This window comes from Rattus norvegicus, chromosome 12 (assembly GCF_036323735.1).
Source record: "Rattus norvegicus strain BN/NHsdMcwi chromosome 12, GRCr8, whole genome shotgun sequence".
Classification (NCBI taxonomy): Eukaryota; Metazoa; Chordata; class Mammalia; order Rodentia; family Muridae; genus Rattus; species Rattus norvegicus.
Genome location: NC_086030.1, coordinates 28,568,248 through 28,588,524, shown reverse-complemented (window position 1 = coordinate 28,588,524; position 20,277 = coordinate 28,568,248). Strand labels below are relative to the sequence as shown.

At 42.7% G+C, this 20,277-nt stretch overlaps 1 long non-coding RNA gene across 1 annotated transcript; it reads right to left on the bottom strand.

The window, feature by feature from the left end:
* Nucleotides 1–966: 966 nt before the first annotated feature.
* Nucleotides 967–19,366, bottom strand: LOC120095924 (uncharacterized). Its single transcript, XR_005491900.2, has 2 exons — nt 18,625–19,366; nt 967–14,098 (listed from the first exon to the last, which is right to left on the bottom strand). It is a non-coding gene; the product is annotated as an uncharacterized LOC120095924 (long non-coding RNA).
* Nucleotides 19,367–20,277: the final 911 nt, after the last annotated feature.

Sequence of the window (20,277 nt, the reverse complement as noted above, 5' to 3'; positions counted from 1 at the left end):
GATCCCATGACTACCTTAGTTAGGGTTTTATTGCTGTGAACAGACACCATGACCAAGGCAGCTCTTATAAAGACAACATTTAATTGGGGCTGGCTTACAGGTTCAGAGGTTCAGTCCATTATCATCAAGGTGGGATCATGGTAGCATCTCTGTAGGCATGGTACAGGAAGACCTGAGAATTCTGCATCTTCATCTGAAGGCTGCTAGGAGAAGACTGGCTTCTAGGCGGCTAGGATGAGGGTTCACACCCACTGTGACACACCTACTCCAACAAGGCCACATCTCCTAATAGTGCTGCTCCCTGGGCCAAGCATATGCACCATCACAGTCAGTTTCATGTTGTTATTACAAAATAACTGCATCAAACTATTTAAAGACACAGATTTATTTTGGATCATGGTTTCAGGGTTTCAGTCCATTGTTGTGGAGACGGGTGGCAGAGCAGAGTCATTCACCATATGTCAGCCAAGAAGTAAAGAGATGTGTGCTCTGCTGGCTTCCTTCCTTCCCACCCTCTTTTGTCTTAGTCTTGACCCTATGTGATGCTCCCCACACTGAGGTGTGAGTTCCCCTCTATAGATAATCCACTCTGGAAACGGAAGCAACCTAGCAGAAATGAAGGCATTCTACCATGATGCATGTGTCTCTCAATCTGACTCTCAGACTATTGAAACAATGGCTCCCCTCAAAATGGATAACTTACCAGGAATCTTATACTGGGAGAAAGGAAAGTCACCAGCTGGCATGGAAAATTGTCTCTCAGAAAGAGATTTCACACAATTCTAGTAACTTATTTAACTGCTTTACATGGTGAGATTGAAGCCCAGACAATGACGGGTCAATGATAGGCATGACCATACCTTTACCAAGACTGTATAGATGTGCGATCCTTTGTCCTCTACTGAAACTGTGCTCTTACTTCAGGACCTTAAAGGTGAACTTGAAGGGCCCAAACTGGTTTTTGTCTGTTTTGGTTTCTTTGTTGTGTAGGGAGTGTGGATTGTTTTGTTTTGTTTGGTTTTGTTTTGTTTTTGTAAGCCCTCTTCCCAATGTCACCACATTGAACAACTTTCCTTTTCTTGCTTTTTTTTTTTTACCATTAGTTTGGCTGTTTTATCCAGTCTCTGGAGGGTGAATGACCAAAATTACTTGTTAGGGTACAGATTGTGACCCCAAGTTCAGCAGCAGAAACACTTTCTTAGACACACCCATAAATATGCTTTATAAATCTCCTAGGAGCCTCTTAGTCCAACCAAGTTGAAACTTGAGATGAGATGAGCCATCACAGATTGTTAACAGGAATACATAAAAACAAACAAACAAACAAACAAAAAGTGCCCTCCTAATTATTAAATTCCTCATATTCTATTAGCTTATCCTTCGTGCCTCCACAGAATTTTCTGTTATTCCTCTCCCCCAAATGATCAGGTGGATTTAGCTGTTGAGGGTGTATTGTTGTTATTACGTAGGTAGAAGTAATATGTAGGAGAAAAAAGCACATAGCACCACTCAGTCCGTCCTCCCTATTATTATAAAGGAAAGTCACTTGCTGATTACTTGTGTCTATTTCAGAGCTCTGTTTGGGGAAGGAAATCTCAGCCCATTTATTCTCTACTTTGCATTTTCTTTAATCGACAGATCTATTCCTCACCCTCAGAAGCTGTAAAACACTTCCTCTCTCTTTTGATTCTATTGTAAGAAATGTTTGGCTTTCATACCCTTAATTAAGGAAGAGAGCTCGGTGCAAAATATAAACCGGTTTGAGCCTCACAGGCAAACTAAGCTCAGGATGTATTTTTCAACTTAATGAAAGCTGCATGGTAAGTAGCTGTGGTGATTTAAGGGAGGAGGGGCCTGGCCCTAAGGTCATTGTCAGGTAATCCCAGTTTTTGAATGCTCCCCCAGAATGGCTCTGCTAGGAGTTTTGGTTTTTTTTAAGGTCTATTTATTTAATGTATATGAGTACACTGAAGCTATCTTCAGACACACCAGAAAAGGGCATTAAATCCCATTACAGATGGTTATAAGCTACCATGTGGTTGTTGGAAATTGAACTCAAGACCTCTAGAAGAGCAGTCAGTGCCTTTAACTGCTGAACCATCTCTCCAGGGACCCCTGCCCCCAACCCCACCCAGAGATCTCTTTATTGTTAAATCCTCCATCTTCCACTCTTTGTGCCTCCACAGAACTTTCTCTGTTTTTCCTCTCCCCTGAAATGATGACAGATTTATTTGTTGATGGTTTATTGTTACTTGGGGTTTTGCTATGGCTTCAATTATTCCTCCCCAGCCAACTCCCTCAGAGCTAATCTTCATTCTACTCATCATGGCTAATCTCCATTGTCACTTCAACTGGATTTGGAGCCACCTAGGAGACACATATCTGAGTGTGTCCATGAGAATGTTTACCAAGAAACTTTGCTTGAAAGGATAGACCCTCCCTGAATGTGGGTGCAGCTATCCTGTGGGCTAAGATTATCTCAGAATGAATCAAAGTGATGAAAGGAGAAAGGGAGTTGGGTACCAGTGTTTACCTCTCCGGGCCCTAACTGTGAATGCAATGGAACCAGCTGCCTCAGGCTCCTGTTGCCATGGCTCCCAGACAAGGATGGAGCATAGCCTCAAACTGTGGTCCAGTAAAAACCCTCTTTCCTTACATTGCTTTGGGGGTAGGGGTGGGGGAAGCATTTTGTCACAACAATGAGAAAGGTAACCAACACACTCCAGTTCTGTCTACTCAGATCACCATGTTTGCTGGTTTCCTAGAGATGTAATAGAGTCCCATCAACCAGGTGACTTGAAAACAACAGAAACATGTTGTGTCTCATACTCATAAAGGCTAGAAGCCCAAGATCAAGGCCTCTAGAGGGCAACGCTCCCTCTGATAACCCTGGGGAAAATATCTCATTAACTTTTCTAACTTCTAGTGTTGGAAAGTCATAACGAACTTCTTTGGCTTGGAGCCTGATGTCTTCTCTTTCTGCGCTTCTCAGCATCTTCCCTTCTCCGTGGGGACACAAGCTATAATGGAAGAGAGCTTAATTCTCACTTCCACAAAGCTCTCAGATTAATAGCAATTAACCCAAGCGGTTTTCAAGGTCGCATCATTTAGGTGATATGACTAGTTTACACTGTTGGTTTAATGAAACAGCCATGTCCTCGGAGTGGTCATGTATACAGGGTTGACAGCAAATGGAACAGGCTTTCTGAATAGACTTTTCGACAAGAAGTACTTTTAGGGACTGAGAAGACTCAAAGACTAAGAGCATTTGTTGGCTGCTCTTCCAGAGGATTCAGGTTAGGACCCTGGCTCCCATATCTGCTGACCTAGGGGATTCAGTGCCCTTTTCTGGCCTCTATGTGCACCCACCCGTATGTGGTACTCATGTGGTACACACACACACACACACACACACACACACATACACACAAACACACACATACATGCACATGCACACACACACACACACACACACACACACACACAGAGAGAGCTTCCTCCAACCTCCATCCACCCTCTGAAGATCCTTATAGAGAGCTTTTGTTTAATTTTCCTTTTGAAATGGGTGGACTAATGGATGGTTTCCTTATGACACCTTCATATATACATATCATGTTCCTGGTTCATCTCCCTCCCTCCACTATCTTTCCTTGCTCACCCTAGACCTCTCTTTTTCCTGGCTCTGCTTATCTCTTTCTGCTCGCATGTCATGTATGCACATGTGGATGTGAGCATTTAACTACAGATCACCACATATGAGAGGTCACACGGAACATGTGTTTGAGTCATTAGTTCACCTCCCAAAATGACCTCCAGTTTCATTAATTTTTCTTGAAAATTCCTCATTGCTATGACACAGAAAGCTACTGAAGAAAGGAAAAGAGGGTTTATTTCACCTTAAAGTTCTAGGGATTTGTAACGATTTGTATATGCTTGGCCCAGGAAGTGGCACTATTAGAAGGTGTGGCCCTGTTCAAGTAGGTGTGACCATTTTGGAGTAGGTATGGCACTGTGGGTGTGGGCTTTAAGAACTTCATCCTAGCTGTCTGGAAGCAGCCTTTAGATGAAGGTGTAGAACTCTCAGCTCCTCCTGCATTAGATCTAGGCTGCCATGTTCCCACCTCGATGATACTGGACTAAATCTCTGAACCTATAAGCCAGCTCCAATTAAATGTTGTCCTTTAGAAGAGTTGCCTTGGTCATGGTGTCCGTGCACAGCAGTAAAACCCTAACTAAAGCAGGAGTAGAGTTCATCATGGTGGACAGTCATCGAAGAGCCATGGAAGACTGTGGCCAGCCAATATTCTAGTTTCTTTCTGTTGGTGTAACAGATACCATGCCCCCGAAAAATTGGGGGAGAAAAGATTTGTTTCCGCTTCTAGGTTATACTCCATCATCGAAGGAAGTCAGGGGAGGAAGTCAAATAGGAACTTCAAGGCAGAACTAACTGCACACTTCTCCACATAACATTATCTCCAACCAAAGAACTTACTTCGCTGCAAAGCAGTACATCAAAACCATAGAGGATGCTCCTTATTGACTCATTCAAGGCTCATATTTAGTTAACTTTCTTATACAGCTCAGGGAATGGTGCTGCCCACAGTGGGCTGGGCCTTCTCCATCAATAAATGAACAAGGCAGTCTCTCACAGACATGCCCACAGGCCAGACCTTCCTGAGTTGTTTCAAACTGGCATTCAAGGCTAAGACAGACAAGGAGCAGAGAACAGAGAGGAAAAGTTTGAGTTATAAAACCTAAAACCCTCAGTGACCCACTTCCTCTAGTGAGAGCCCACAACCTTCACAAACAGCACCGTCACCTGAGCTCTGAGTATTCAAATTCATTAGCCACTACCCTGTGGGAGACATGTTTCATTCAAAGGATGACACAGCTCAATGGAAGAGGTGTGGCCTGGTTATAAAATCTGATAAACCAACATTTCTGCAATTGCATGATCCACTTTTCATCCCTGTGAATTAGTTACGATGGCTTTGGCAACACGAACGTAATAAATAGACCTGATTTAAACTGCTTTAATAAATAAAGACATTTATCATCACGCTCAAGAATAAATCTAAAAATATAGCTAGTGGCTTAATCATGAAATGACGGACTTGGGTGCCTTCCATCCCTCCTCACTGAAGTGTCCAGACAGGACATAGTGAGAGAGATGGTTCTGAGCATTCCTAATAGGGACTATTAGATTGACTTACACGATGCAGGTTGGGTAGTTCAACAGTGGATGTCTTCACACTGGAGAAGCTGAGAATCTGTTAGCTTCTTGGTCCATGAGGCTGGATGACTCAGCTGTCACAGAGTGATGCTGAAGGCCTGGGGGGATTCCTGAAGAGCCTCTGGCCTTCTTTCCATATGGGAAAGCCAAAGCAGCTGCAATCTGATGGCAGCCGAGGAGGGGCCAATAACAATGGTGAGATTGTTACTTGGAGGATGCTGAGACCAAGGGTCTGAAACCTGAGGCATTTCCTCTGCTTCCAAAGCCGACTTCTTTGGAATGACCCTAAACATTACAGGAGGTAAATGGTAAATGTACATTATACTATATCACATTCTTTCTTGTTTGGTCTGTTTGCTTGTTTGATATGTGTGTGTGTGTGTGTGTGTGTGTGTGTGTTCATATGTGGGTTCGCATGTGAGTTCAGATACTCACATATGCTTACCTGTGAAGGCCAGAAGTCAGAGTGTCTTCCTCAATCGCTCTCCACCTTCTACTTTGAGACAGGGTCTTTCACTGACCCCAGAGCTCACCAATTTGGCTATCCTGGCTGGCAGATGAACCTCTGGGATGCCTCTGTCTCCACCTCTCTCACACTGTCTCCGCAGTCATGGGCTACCATGCACAGGATTCTGTTGTTTTGTTATTTCCCTGTGTTTTCTCAGAGATTCTCCTCGGGTCCTTATGTTGGCATGGCAAATACTTCACTTGACCAAAACCTTTCACCAGCTCCCTCTTCTTCCCTTATGGACTCTGCTCCTCAATTCTCTGCTATCACCCTCTCCTAGGTCTGCACTGGTCTCTAGACATGATGAAAGCTTGACAGCTTTGTAATAACTCAAATATGCAAATCAAAACAGCATATTCTGCTACCCGCAATGTATTGTGTTGTGCAATGTATTGTGTTGTATTTTTTGAGACATGGCCTTCACAGGCATACATATATGAGCACCTGAACTTACCTGTGAACCCACATGTGAACACACTTACATACCAGAGAGAGAGAGAAAGAATGGGACATGGAATAATGTACATTTTCGAGCCAAGAATAGTCTCTAATACATGGCCCTCTTGATTATTTCTTTTGTGACTTCTTTTTAAATTTTTTTTATTATTTTTACATATATATGTATATGTAAACTATATATATGTGTGTGTGTGTGTGTGTGTGTGTGTGTGTGTGTGTGTGATGTAGTTATGTGGGGCTGCATATGAGTGCCTTCAGAGGCCATAAGCATCAGATTCCTTAAATTTGGCATCACAGGAGGTTGTGAACTCCTTGTTATAGGTGTCTAGAAGCAATTTCTAGTCCTTTTCAAGAGCAGAAAGTATTCTTAGCCTCTAAGCCACCTCTCAACCCTCACATCTTTGCTTCTTTTCTAAAAATAATTAAATTTTACTGATTGTCTAGATGGGACAAAGAAATAGATCTGTGAGAACGTTACATCTCTGAGGTGACATTTAGCAGAGATGCTCCAAGTGTCTGACTCATTGGGGGCGTCATGCAGCATCATTCAAATGACATAGTTTTTGTGAGTGCTCTGTTCCCTTCTGAAAATAGATATTGGCTTTGGAAAGGCCCACAGTCCTTCTTCTTGGCCATGATTCCATCTGCCCTCTTTAAAGTTTTTTATTCTCGTTTTACATGTATGTGTGAGTGTATGCAGCGTGTGTGTGTGTGTGTGTGTGTGTGTGTGTGTGTGTGTATTGGCCACAAAGCTAACAGAAGTGCCAGAACCCCTGAAACTTGAGTTATAAGTGGCTGTGAGCTGCCACATGGGTACTGGGAACCCAAATGTGATCCTCCACAAGAACAGTAAGGGTTCTTAACCACTAAACCATCTCTTCAACTCACCCTGCTGTCCTTTTAAGCAATTATCCTTAGCCCCCACAAACAAACAAAGACTATAATGTCAAACTTGTGGGTATGATACCTTTAGTCTTTTAGGGATGTCTTTCATATATATTCTCTTGTTGTTAATGCTGGCACTTGAATTCGGATCAGCTTGTATAGTAAATCAGTCTGCCACTGAGACAAGGTCTCACCAAATTTCCCAAGTTAGCCTTGAACTTACTCTGCAGCCCATGAACCGGCCTTGACCCATAACTGGCATTATTTGTCTTTTTAAAGACAGACATTGCATGTTTATCTCATAAGCATGTTCTAAACTTTAAGAAAAAAATAATGACTTGAATACAGAAGTCATGGTTTATTTTGGAAGAGAATGGAGACCAAGAACTTGGAGATGATGGTGATGGAGATGTATAAGACTAAGAAGGATGATATACAGACATGAGGATACCATGAAAGTCTTAATTCTTAACAAATGAGCATGTGCTAATAAGGAGGAAAAAGTCTTAAGAATCCCTCGCTGTGTTCCTCGACTGATATTTTTACAGAGCAATAGATTCCATCGGGTTTGGAACTTATCAATAGATCCCCAATCCATTATGAGAAAGGCATCACATTGCATATTTGGGGTTCACAGTGAGGGGCCTAGGAATCCACTACTGAGAAGGATTATATCCAAGCCATGAAAACTTTCAATGTTAAAAATACTCTGACACTTGTTAAAATGGTAAGAAAGACTATTTAAGATATTGTGTGGCTGTCTCCCCTGAACTGAAACATTCCTTCGTGGAGAGGGAGAGGCTCCCAAGACTTGCTCAGAAAGTTTATAAAGCTTAGGAGGCTCAGAAAGCTCAGAAAATGACAAGATGCTCACAACTACTCTCCCAAGCTCTGTAAGTCATAAAGAGTCTATGGAGAACTCCAGGGATGCAGAGTTCACGAGTTGCCACTGATGCTGTGAAGGAATGTTCAATGACACAGCTGCTTTGAGGTACCCGTGGAAGTAACCTTCCACCATACTCCTTAAACAACCCCCATGAACTCATTAGTTTCGTGAACTAGACATCTGTGGAATAGTTTCTTTAGTTTGACTAGATGTAGATGTAGATGGAATCAACTGGGGTGAGTAGTTTTTTAGCTCATGTATCCCCAGGAGAAGCCACACAACACAGAACTATTGCACTGAAGTATTGAAACAGGATATGAGGACCACTCAAATGTAATAGAACCTCTATATTGCACTCATACCCGAAGGCTTAGGAAACATCATGGAAGAGGGAGAAGAAAAACTGTAAGAGTCAAAGACTACGTAGGATTGGTGTGAAACAGTGTCTTCTAGATATGACAAGGCCACTGAAATTATTTAGTCTCAGCACCTATGGCTTACTGCACAAGACCTGTACAATGACAATCCAGTCATCGTTCAAGAACAGATGAGAGACTGACCCACAAGACTTCACACCCTGAGGAACTCTTGACAGTAGATAGTTGCTAGAGGAGAAAGAAATCATTTTTGACATTAGTATGGCCCCATGGTAGGTTGGCCATGCTCCAGTGGATGACCCTACCCACACCTGTGTATGTATAAGTGTCACTACCTGGATTCAGTGGGTTATAACAAAAAAGACCAAAAAAAAAAATGGTAGAGAACATGGGCAGACATTGAAAGAGGCAGAGTAAGCAAATACAACCAAAATTCATTTCATGCATGTATGACACTTCCAAATAGTAAATAGGAATGGTATTTTTTAAAGGAAGATACAGAAATTAGGCTCAACTCTAAAGATAAGAGCAAGTCGAGATTAATAGACAAAGAACGGGATTATATAGTCAATTCTTGAATAATTATCAAAAGTGATACTGAGGTTGTGAGATTCCCATTAAGCTTTAAGACTCTTGTTAAAGGCAAGCTAAACACTGGTACATCCAAGTTAATAAATGAAGAACTTGACCACAAGTCAAGGGTGATCAGACACTAAGTGTTGGTGGAACGAATTCAGTGAGTTAGTAAGATTCTTGTGCTGCCCTCCAGCATGTCAGGAGGCCACAAAATCCCTCACTAGATACTAGCTCCATGGTCTTGGAGCTCTTCACCTCCAGAACTATGGCCCAAACAAACTTTAATTGTTATACATTATTCAGTTCTAGATACTTGGTTATAGTTATAGAAACAGACTGGGCAGCAGAGACAAGATGCTTATGGAAGAACAAAGAAATCAAATAACAGAATCATGGATAAATCCTTGTTTTTCACAACTAGGGGACAAAAGATGCCATGAGATCAAATGATCATTAAAGCTGTCGGTCATATCATAGGCATTGGCACCACGGGACGTGAAGGTTAGAGCTGTAGTTTTAATGTGCCCTCTGAACGTGTTGAAAACTCAACAGTCAAATTCACTTGTTGATGACACCGGGAGGCAAAGTCTTTGGGAGGTAATTAGAATTTGATTAGGTCAAGGGGGTTATCTTTTCCTAGGCTAGTTATCATGGCTTTCTAAGAAAAAAGAGACTCAAACTAGCATACTTGCCCTGTCTCTTCATATGACACCATGCTACATGAAAATCCTTCCCAGATACCAGCATCATGCTCTTGGGCTTCCCAGTCTTCAGAACAGTGAATGAAGCCAACTTCTCTTGTCTGTAAATTGCCTAGTCGCCGTGATTTCCTTACAGTTACAGAAAGCAGACTAAGACACCTTCGTATGCTATTTCCTCTGCTCTAGTTACTAAAATGACCCTAATATCACATAACCAGGGGAAATCAGCACAGGATTTAGTTTCAAGAACGACACTAGGATTTTATGAAAATCCCGGGAGCCTGCCTTCTATTTCTCTCCAGTCTAAAGGAGGCTGGTAACGATACAGACCATGTTGTCAATCTGTTGCCTTGGGAGCTGACTGAGAAGGCACAAAAGGCTCCATTTTCATTGCAGGAAGCACTTCTGTATCTGTTTTGGCTCTGGTTCAATGCCTTGGAAGTTTGTGTCTCCTATTCTTACTGCTATTTTTATAATGTCTCAAATTACACTGTACTAGATTCCGTCAATGGCTTGCTAGATTCCCTTAAAAGTATATAACATTGTTAAAGTCATTGTTTTTAAAAAGCCCCTTTAAACCCTGACATTTATTAGCCATTATATTAAGATAAACTACAAAGTTATCCCCAATATAGACGTTACCCTTTGATTTAAATTCCAACTTGAGTAAACCAGGCAAAGGCGCATTAAAAGCAGAACGGTTTTTAGGACCCACTGGGCAGTGATAGAATTTGTGGTGTGCTAAACACCAGCACAGTGTAGAAGAATGAGTCTTGGTTAATCACATCTGGGACCCAATTAAACTTTTCTGACTCACTCCCATTTCTACTCAGGCCCCAGAAAAGGGAGTGCAGCAGATGACATCACCATAGGCAGAAAGAAACATCAGTCCAGAGAGGCGAGGACATTGGCTGCTCATTAAGTGAGCTCTTTCTGGATTCTGAAAGGCAGACATGTTGGCTACTTTTGAATAGCTGTGACAAAACACTTGAGAGAAGCAAGTGAAGGAAGATATGTTTTGTTTTATGGTTTTAGAGTTAATTTCATGCCCACTTGACCTCATGCATTCAGGCAGAACGTTATGGTGACAAGAGACTCTGGCACAGGAGGTAAATAGTAAAATAGTAAGGGGAGAGAAGAAAGAAAGAAAGAAAGAAAGAAAGAAAGAAAGAAAGAAAGAAAGAAAGAAAGAAAGAAAGAAAGAAAGGAAGGAAGGAAGGAAGAAAGAAAGGAAAAAAAGGAAGAAAGAAAGGAAGGAAGAAACAAAGAAACAAGGAAATGAAGGAAGGAGAAAGTACAATATATAATCCCAAAAATATACCTCCAAATGACCGATTTCCTCCAACTGGGCTATACCCCCCAACATTTCCATCTCCCAATAATGCCTTTAATGGATTAATCCATTGATTATGCCAGAGTCCCCAAGATGGACATGCTATGAGAGACACCCCCCAAATGTGTGCTTTACTGATTTCCTACGTGTATCTCAATCCTGTTAGTTAGCAATCAAGAAGAAGCCCTGCAACAAAGAAGAATAAAGCCAAGAAGAGCCAATAACTCTGTATGTGTTGGGGTTTCTGTGAAACTAAAGAGTAACAGAACTTACAGAATGAGTCTCCTGTGGTCCAACCAGTCCAACAACAGTTACGTCAATGAAGGAATGGACTTGCTAGCAAGCTAAGAAGAAGCATGAGAAGAGCAAAAGCCTCCATCTTCCATGTCCTTATACAGGCTTTGAACAGAAAGTGTGGCCCAGATTGGAGATGAGTCATCCCGCCTGAAAGCAACTGAATTGAATGCCGTCTTCCCACCTCCAAAGGTCTGGATTAGAAGTGGATCTTCCCACTTCGAATTAAGCAAAAATCCTTCACAGGTGCGCCCCTCCACTTTGGGGTTTTAGTTGATTCCAAATGTAGTCAGGTCCATAATCAAAAGTAGCCATCACAGACTCAATCTGCTCCTAGTTCCTGCTCCTATAGACCAGAACTTTACCTCACAAATACCTGGAAATGGGTGCCAGGGACGCTGCCCCATGGTGTCCTGGTTAGCTATAACTGTTAACTTGACAGAGCCTAGAGTCGTCTGAGCGGAAAAGCCTCAAGAGAATTACCTAGATCAGGTTTTTCTGTGGACATGCCTGTAAGAGATTAACTTGATTAGTAATTGATGTTGAAGAACCCAGCCCACTGTGGGCAGAACCATTCCTCAGGCTGGTTAACCCAGGCTGTAAGAAAGCTACCTAAACATGCATCTGAGAGCCGCCATCGTGGATTCTGCTTTAGTTCCTATCCCCACTCTCCCCAAGGATGCACTGTGACCTGGAAGGCTGACAATATTTTCAAGATAGGTTCACTGTGACAAAGACTGCTCAGAGGCCCTACTGAGTTATCATACCATTCTTATAAGACGCATATTAAAGCAAATCACCACTATGCCCCAGACATGTGTTTAGGTGTACTACATTCATCTTATTTATTGGGACCATCCATAACTTTGACCTTAATCTCCAAAACATCAATGTTCCAGGTTTTCATACTTGAAGAACATGGATATGAATTTCTTCATACTTCTTCCTTTGGGAAATCTCTTTGGCCAATTCAAAACATCTTTAAAAAAAAAATTCAGCACCAAGGGCTGAATCCAGAATTTCACATATGCTAGACAAGCATCCACTGTTCAGCCATGCTTCTAGCCCCTCCAGGGGGATGCTAGGCAATCACTCTACATTCGAGTCACATCCCTATCCTTTAAGGAGAGATTCTAGGCAAGAACTCCGATTCTGAGCTATGCCCTTGGCCTTTACTTTACTTATTATTTCAGGATGGTCGCATTAACCTCCCCATGCCGGCCTTGAACTTGTAATCCTCCTGACTGAGTCTACTGAGGAACTGGGCTGGCACTGTTGGGCATCAGGCTAGGTTTAAAAATTAAAAATTCAAGGACTCAGAAAAGTTCTTGCTCATGTATACTATAGCTCATGTATACTACATTATAGAATAGCTTAAATGATTTAAAGATATCTACTTCCTGATAAGGTGGTACATATCTGGGTTCGGTCCCCAGCTCCGAAAAAAAAAGAACCAAAAAAAAAAAAAAAAGTGGTACATATCTTTACTTTAATCTCAGTATTCTGGAAGCAAGTGGATCTCTGTGAGTTCCAGACCAGTCTGGCTTACATAACAAGTTCTAATCCATCCAGGAATAAATAGTGGTACAAAAAGTGGGGGGGGGGAATATGTTTACTTTATTAACTCAATTACAATAGTGCTATCATACAAAGTTGTATATTTTCCAAATAGAAACACAGCATTATCCCCCGCCCCCAAATCTCTAGTCCAGTATCTGTGTCCGTGGAAGACAACTGCATTCCTTTACCTGACATTTCATTAAATCTGATGCAAAGTGTGGCTCTGGTTAAATTCTGTATAGAAATTTCAGAAACATGGTCTTATAAGCCACTCGGATAGTTACACATCGCTAAGCCTCAAGAGTTACTGACACAAACGTCTGGAAATCAAACCAATAAAAGATTTAGAAATACTAAATATAACTGACAGTACTGAGAATCGTTGGTGAAAGGTGATACCAAAAGAGACAATTTTACTGTTGCTTGTAAATTCTTTGCCTACCATGAATTCCCATATTGCTTCCTTCTAAATGTGTCCTTCCATGACGCTACTCTTGAGATGTCACTACTTGTCTGTTCTGCCACTATTTCCCCTCCATAGAAGAGGTTCCTTAAACGTCTGAAGGCAAACAAAATTTATCCCCCAGGAAGAAAACATTTAACAAGTCTCAGGAAGTTCCTGAAACAGTAATCGAAAGGTCCCTCTCCAAAGTTATTGAAACAGAAACGACTACTGGGGTAAAAAGACTATCTTGGTCAGCCAAGCTGCCTACAAGTCCTTAGTAAAACCCAGGGATGCAGCTTCTATGAGTCATCAGTGATGCTGTAGTGGACTTTCTGATGGCACAGCTGTCTTTGAGTCATCTATCCTCCTGTCGGCGATCTGTCATCCACAGTCTGTAAGCACACTCCTTCAACTCACCGGTTCACTGAGCTGGAATTCAATGAACTCATCATCTAGACAACTTTAGTCTGTCATTGACTACCTATCTGGGGTGAACACATCTTTGTTCACATCTCCCTAGGAAAAGTCTCACAACACTGTTTTCTTAACCATATGTTAAACTCTATATACACTTATTCCTCTCAGGTATAAGATCTGTTGGTGTCCAAGAGGTATTTCTTCATGCAGGTTATGAGGTTGTAGAAGATTCTGTCTTTTTATGTGGCTTGCCTTATAAGTCTTTTTTTTTAAAAGAGCTGATGACTTTATTTTCACATTTCACAATATAAGTGAAAACTGCACTTTCTTGTATCCCTTCTCCCTCCAGAAGCGTTCTCTCTGTTAGGAAGGGAAGTTCCTCATCATGCATCTAGGAAACACTCAGGCTCAGCACCAAGGTCTCCTGGTGAAACAACAAGAAATACAAAAGGATAAAGAGCGCGTCTGCTCTATCTGTCTGGCCAGGTCATGCCAGGCCGTGTGGGCACCATCATAGGGTGGGCAGGAGGTCTCATCATTGGAGGCCCGGGCATCATGGGCATGTGGCCTCCCATGGGTGGTCTCATCCCAGGAGCTGGTCCCACAGGCATCATCCCAGGAGGAGGAGGGCCCATCATTGGCATCATGGGAGGGCCTCCCATGTGGGGTGCAACCTTATAAGTCTTAAGCATTGGTGCTGGAGACAATATGTGGGAACAAGAGAGAAAGGAATACACCATACATTATCTATCAGACTATTCCAGAAGAAAGCCTCGCCCCACGGAAGCAGAAAGGAACCGAGAACTAAAGCCTCAGAGGTTATTTCAAGAGTGACTTGGCCAAACAGCAGTGTTCAATTCTGCCACTAATGAAGTCTCAGAACACAAAGTGAGACACAGAAATGCAGAACACTCGCTACCGTGGCAGTTCAAGGAGGTTTTGGCAGAGCCCCAAACAGTTTCCTTGGCATAGAAATGAGTCACCTCCCAGGGAATACCAGCCTCTAGAGAAACATGACTCCTTCTGTAGATGCAAACGGTTAGGGGAGGTTCTCGAAGATGCTCTTTCTGGACTCTGGCAGCTACTTTTGCTCGGAAATATGGAAAGACTCATTCATGACTTGGGAACTGAGCTGGACTCATTTCAGAAGCAAGTACCTCCCAGAGTCAGCTGTGAAGGTTTCCCTCAACCACGAATGCTCAATGTGGGGCAGAAGGAAAGGAGCATGTCTTGGCTGTACGCTAAATCCATCAGTCTTGGTGCAAATATCCACATCCCAGAAGTTGCCCAGAACATCTTCATGCAGTCCTGTGCCCTTTCATAGGTCTCTTCCCTGACAGAAAAGCAGTCTCCAATTTTCATTCCTACTCAAAAGCTCCTATCTTGCCAGCGCTAAGTCGACCCTAATCATACTCATATCTTTGCTACAGTCCAGTCACTAAACTCGTCCTCAGGTCATTTCCACTGCTCCTTGGTTAAGTACTTCCTGGTAGGAATTAATGTTATCATGCTCCTCCTACTAATGAGCTGCCAGTATTTACTCTGTTTCCCACCCTTCCTCCCACCTCCCTCATACCCTCCCTTCCCCCACCCTGTGTGTGTGTGTGTGTGTCTGTGTGTGTGTGTGTGTGTGTTTCCTTTAATATCACTCATCAGGATGCCATCCAATTTGTTTTTGAGACAGTGTCTCACTGGCCTAGAACTCACTATTTGGCTAAGCAGTGGCCAGCAAGCTCTATTTCTGTCTTCCCAATGCTGGGTTACAGTCACACACTGTCATGTCTGGCTTTTTAACATGGATTATAGAAGTTGAACTCAGACCCTCCTACTTGTGTATCAATCACTTCACTGACTGAGCTGTATGCCCAGCCACTAGTATACACTCTAATCCTAACTCCAAGATCAGCCCTCAGACTACAAAAATGCCCAAGTCTCTGTATATAGTGGGATGCATGGATTCAGGGAGACTTCCCCATCAGCTATGACCCCTCAGAGGAAGGCCTCATGGAAGGTTGAGTCAAGCTCTAACTTACTCAAAAACAAAATAACGACAAACACTTGTGAAGGTTTCCTAGTATCAGCAAAATACCACCTTTGTCTTTCTTTTGTAGAGCAGCATCGAGAACACAGCCTTTTACATCCACAATGGATGTCAGCATGCAGATGTCTTAAGAAACTAACAAGAGATAGTCCATGTGTCCCACCTATTCTTGTGTCTTGTGTCACAGAGCTCACTACTTGAACATTCGTGTCTCTTGCAGCACTATTAATTCTCCACAGCCAAGTTATGAAACCAACCATGTTGCCCAACAAGAGATGAACGAATAAGGGAAATGGGCTATGTATACACAATGGGATTTTTCCCACCATAAAGAAAGGCAAAGCTGAAGCTGGAGAGACAGCGCATGGGTTAAGAGCACTTCTTGCTCTTGCAGAGGACTTGAGGTCTGTTCTCAGCAGCCCATCAGAAGGCTCACAACCAACTGTTAACTCTGACTCCAGGGGAATCTGATGTCCTCCATTCTGGCCCCTGTGGGCACTGTACTCACATGGGCATCCACACACATCTGCACAAACACAGATGCATGAATACATCTTAAGAAATAAGAACAAAGTTCTATTGTTTGCAAGAAAACGAGTACAGAGATAATCATAGTAAATACATTGAGCCAATCACAGAAAAGCTAGTGTTTATGTTTTTCTTCACAGAAGCATTTTTTAAGTTAAGATTTATACCGCTGTGATAAAGCATCATAACCAAAAGCAGCTCTGGGAGGAAAAAGTTTAGTTCAGCTTACAACTCTCAGATCACACATCATCACTGAGAAAAGTCAGGGTAGAAATTCAAGGAAGTGACCCGAAGGTAGGAACTGAAGCAGAGACCACGAAAAACCACTGCTTACTGATTGCTCTCTGTTGCTTGCCCTCTTATATGATCCAGGACCACTGGCCTTCAGGTGGCACTATGCAAAGTGGTCTGATCTCTCCTACAGAAATTACTAATCAAGAAAATGCTCTACGCATTTATCTGTGGGCCAATCTGATGTAGACATTTTCCTTAACTGAGCTTCCCTCTTCCCAGATATTTCAATTCAAACTTCTGCCACATTGATAAAAACTAGCTAGAACTCTAGTAACACACACACATATATGTACGTATATATACATTGCACACATGTGTCTATGTGTTGATATATGTATAGATATATGTGTGTGTATGTGAGAGGGAGGGGGAGAGAAAGAAAGTAGGAGTAAAACTGTTTAAAGAGACAAACATGAGAGGAGAAAGGTAAGAAAAAGAAGACTGGGGGATAAGGCAGAGAATACATACATATAATATACACTATAACACAAATACAAATGCTTAGAAATACAATGCACAAATTAAAATACATATATCTGAGGTAATAATTTCCCCTACAATAAGAACAAAACACCTAAGCTTACCTAAAAGGCCATGTGTTAGGGTTTCTAATGCTGTGAAGAGACACCATGACCAAGGCAACTCTTCTAACAGAAAACATTTCATTGGAGCTGGCTCAGAGTTTAATCCATTGTCATCATGGTGGGAAGCATGGCAGTGTGCAGACAGACATGGTGCTAGGATACCTCAGGAACTGGGAGTTCTACATCTGGATTCACTGGCAGCAAGAAGAAAGAGTTAGCCACTAAACCTGGCTTGAGCTTCTGAAATCTCAAAGCCCACCCCCAGTGACACATTTCCTCAAAAAAGGCCACACCTACTCCAATAAGACCACACCTCCTCCAACAAGACCACACCTCCAATAATGCCACTGCCTGTGAGTCTATTGGGGTCACTCTCATTGAGACCGTGATACCATGTTTCCACGTCTTTAGGGCCGCTCACCCTGGCCACCCCCATCTGCCCTCACAGGAGAGGATGCTCTCAGAACCTTCATCTGTCCATCCGAGTGCTTTCCCACAGGCTTCCCTCTGCTGCGGCTCGGGGCTGAACACTCAGAACAGATTGCTCTGTTTGAAGGCAATGGACTCTACCTAAGCATCTCCATCCTGTTAGCTCCCGAAGCATTCCACTGTGGCTGAGTAAGAGTAGAGAGGAGGTTAAAGGAATAAAATCGCCTCTAATAGGTGATTACAGATTCCTGGGGCTTCTTAACTGCAGCTTTAACATGCCAAGGAGCATAAAGGGAAGACTCTGAGGGGCTCAAATATCCATACCCCTGCCGAGCAGGGGAAGCAAAGGGACAATTGGTGTTCTAAAACAGCCTGAACCTTTGAATGAGAACTGACCCCAACATGCAAGGATGCCCGTGAAAGAGACAGATCGATCCAGGACTGCACAGACTCCAACTGGTGAGGTCTTACCTGTGGAAACATGGCCGTGGTTGACTGAAAAAAACAGCTGAGTCCCTGAGATTTGAGCCAGAAAGACAGATGCTGATGATAGAGACATATATGTAGATGGATATAGACGGATATAAATGACACAGATGACAGAAATAATGAAGCTGATAATAACGTATAATGGATACAGATGATAAATATATAGATAATGTAAAGATACAAACAGATGATCCAGGAATAAGTGAAAAATACTGGGCAGATATATATATATAGATATATAGATATACATTGATATACACAATATAGATGATATTAGTCATATATATCAATACCTAAAATAGATCTTAGAGATATACATGATACAAATGTATCAATCATAAAAGAATACAGACGCTTTTAACTATAAATACAAATTATATAAATTTATGGATGGTATGGACATATAGACACAGATTTGGATTTGGTAGCTATAGATGGTATAGAGAAATAAAGATTATACAAATGTTATATAGATGCATATAGATGTGGATTCTAAAAGCATGGAGAGACGGACGCACATAGATAATATAGCAATACAGGGATTGATTATATGAATATGGGTGACACAGGTGGGTGAGTTAGCACCTTTCTTCCATCAGGACACTGCCCAGGTTACCCTCAGGTTGTATCAAAGAGTCAGGCCCATTTCTGAAGCCAGTTGTCTGGTTATAAAGCTCCGCTCACGCTGTTCTCTCCAAATTGAACCATTTCCTCCTGGAGGGAGGGTCGTTAAGACTCTGGAAGCTAACAAAACTTACGAGTCTCAGGAGGTAAGTGCCTGAAATCTACACTACTTACAGAGACCCTCCCCAAGATTCTAGAAGCTTTCATTGTGTGGGGGGAGGGGCAGGTCGGACTTTCTCCTTTCTCAGTGGGACTGACTTCAAGTTCCACGGCGAGATCCCTGTTGCAGGTTCTGTAAGCCATCTTCCAAGCTGTGGAGCATCTGCCTTCGAGTCACGGATGCTCCTGTAAATGTGCTCCCATCCCCCCCCCCACCACCACCAATGAACTCACTGGTCCACCAAGACAGCCCTGGGTAGAATGGCTTCTCTAGTCTGTCACCTGTCCTCTACTCGACGTGGATAGATATCTATTCACATCTCCCTGGGAGAAGTCGCAGAATACACTGTTCCATCTCTGTCATTTGCTGGGGAACCTTGTAGGGAAAACAGCTCAGGCTATGCTAGACAGAGCACAGTGCTTACTACTTGTGATGGTTGGTTTTAAAGGCATCTTGCCACTAATTAGAATCAACTGAAAAGGGACCCTCAATTGAGGAATTGTCTTGATTCCCTTCAAAGAGGCCATAAGACCAACCCCCAAATGTGGCCAGCACCTTCTGGTAGCTGATTTAAAGGAGGCATGCATGGGAGAGAAAAGTAATTTGCCTTCTGTAGGTTTGGCCTTCCCTCTTTCCACTGAGTTTATGTATTCCATTGCTGCTGCTGCTGCTGCTGCTGCTGCTGCTGCTGCTGCTGCTGCTGCTGCTGCTGCCGGCTGCTTTACTGACATCACAAGCACCATTTCCAGGCTCCCAACACTGAATGAGGACCAGTGGCTCATCAAGAGTCTTGTAGGTTTGAGTGCAAGATTGGGGCCATTGCGGGCATGTAGCCTTCTGAACTGAGGGACTAATGGTTTGTCAGCCTTCCCAGTGTCAGTTCCCAGTCACCGTGGAACTCCTACTGCAGCACACCCTGCCTCAGGACAGAACAACTTCTGGGTTCTCAGATGTGGTGATTTACCTTTTGTTGCTCTTTTAACATAAGACGACTTCACAGATTGTGGTGTGTGTGTGTGTGTGTGTGTGTGTGTGTGTGTGTGTGTGTGTGTGTGTTCATCCTACCTGTTCTGTTCCTTTAGAGAATACCAACTAATACAGTTCTCAAGATGGCCGCTGTCATGCCAAGTTGAAACTCACTTTATCCGAGGAAAGCTGTGAATAAGGATGGGAATGAGATACTTCATGATCTCCTCCTATATCGGAGGCTACCATACTGTAGCTTCTTAGGTCAAATTCACCGAAAAGCAACTCTAGGATGTGACATTCTTACCGAGACCAGCTGTTTCCAGAATCCCTTACTCTTTACCTTGAATGCCCTTGGCTCAGAAGGAGGATGGGGATTCTTGTAATAACACTTCAAACTCCAGCTTATCTACATTCAACCATCCGCCTACCTACGCAAGGCCATTTATCTAACAGGGAGGTTCTCAGTCTGTGGCTTGTGACCCCCA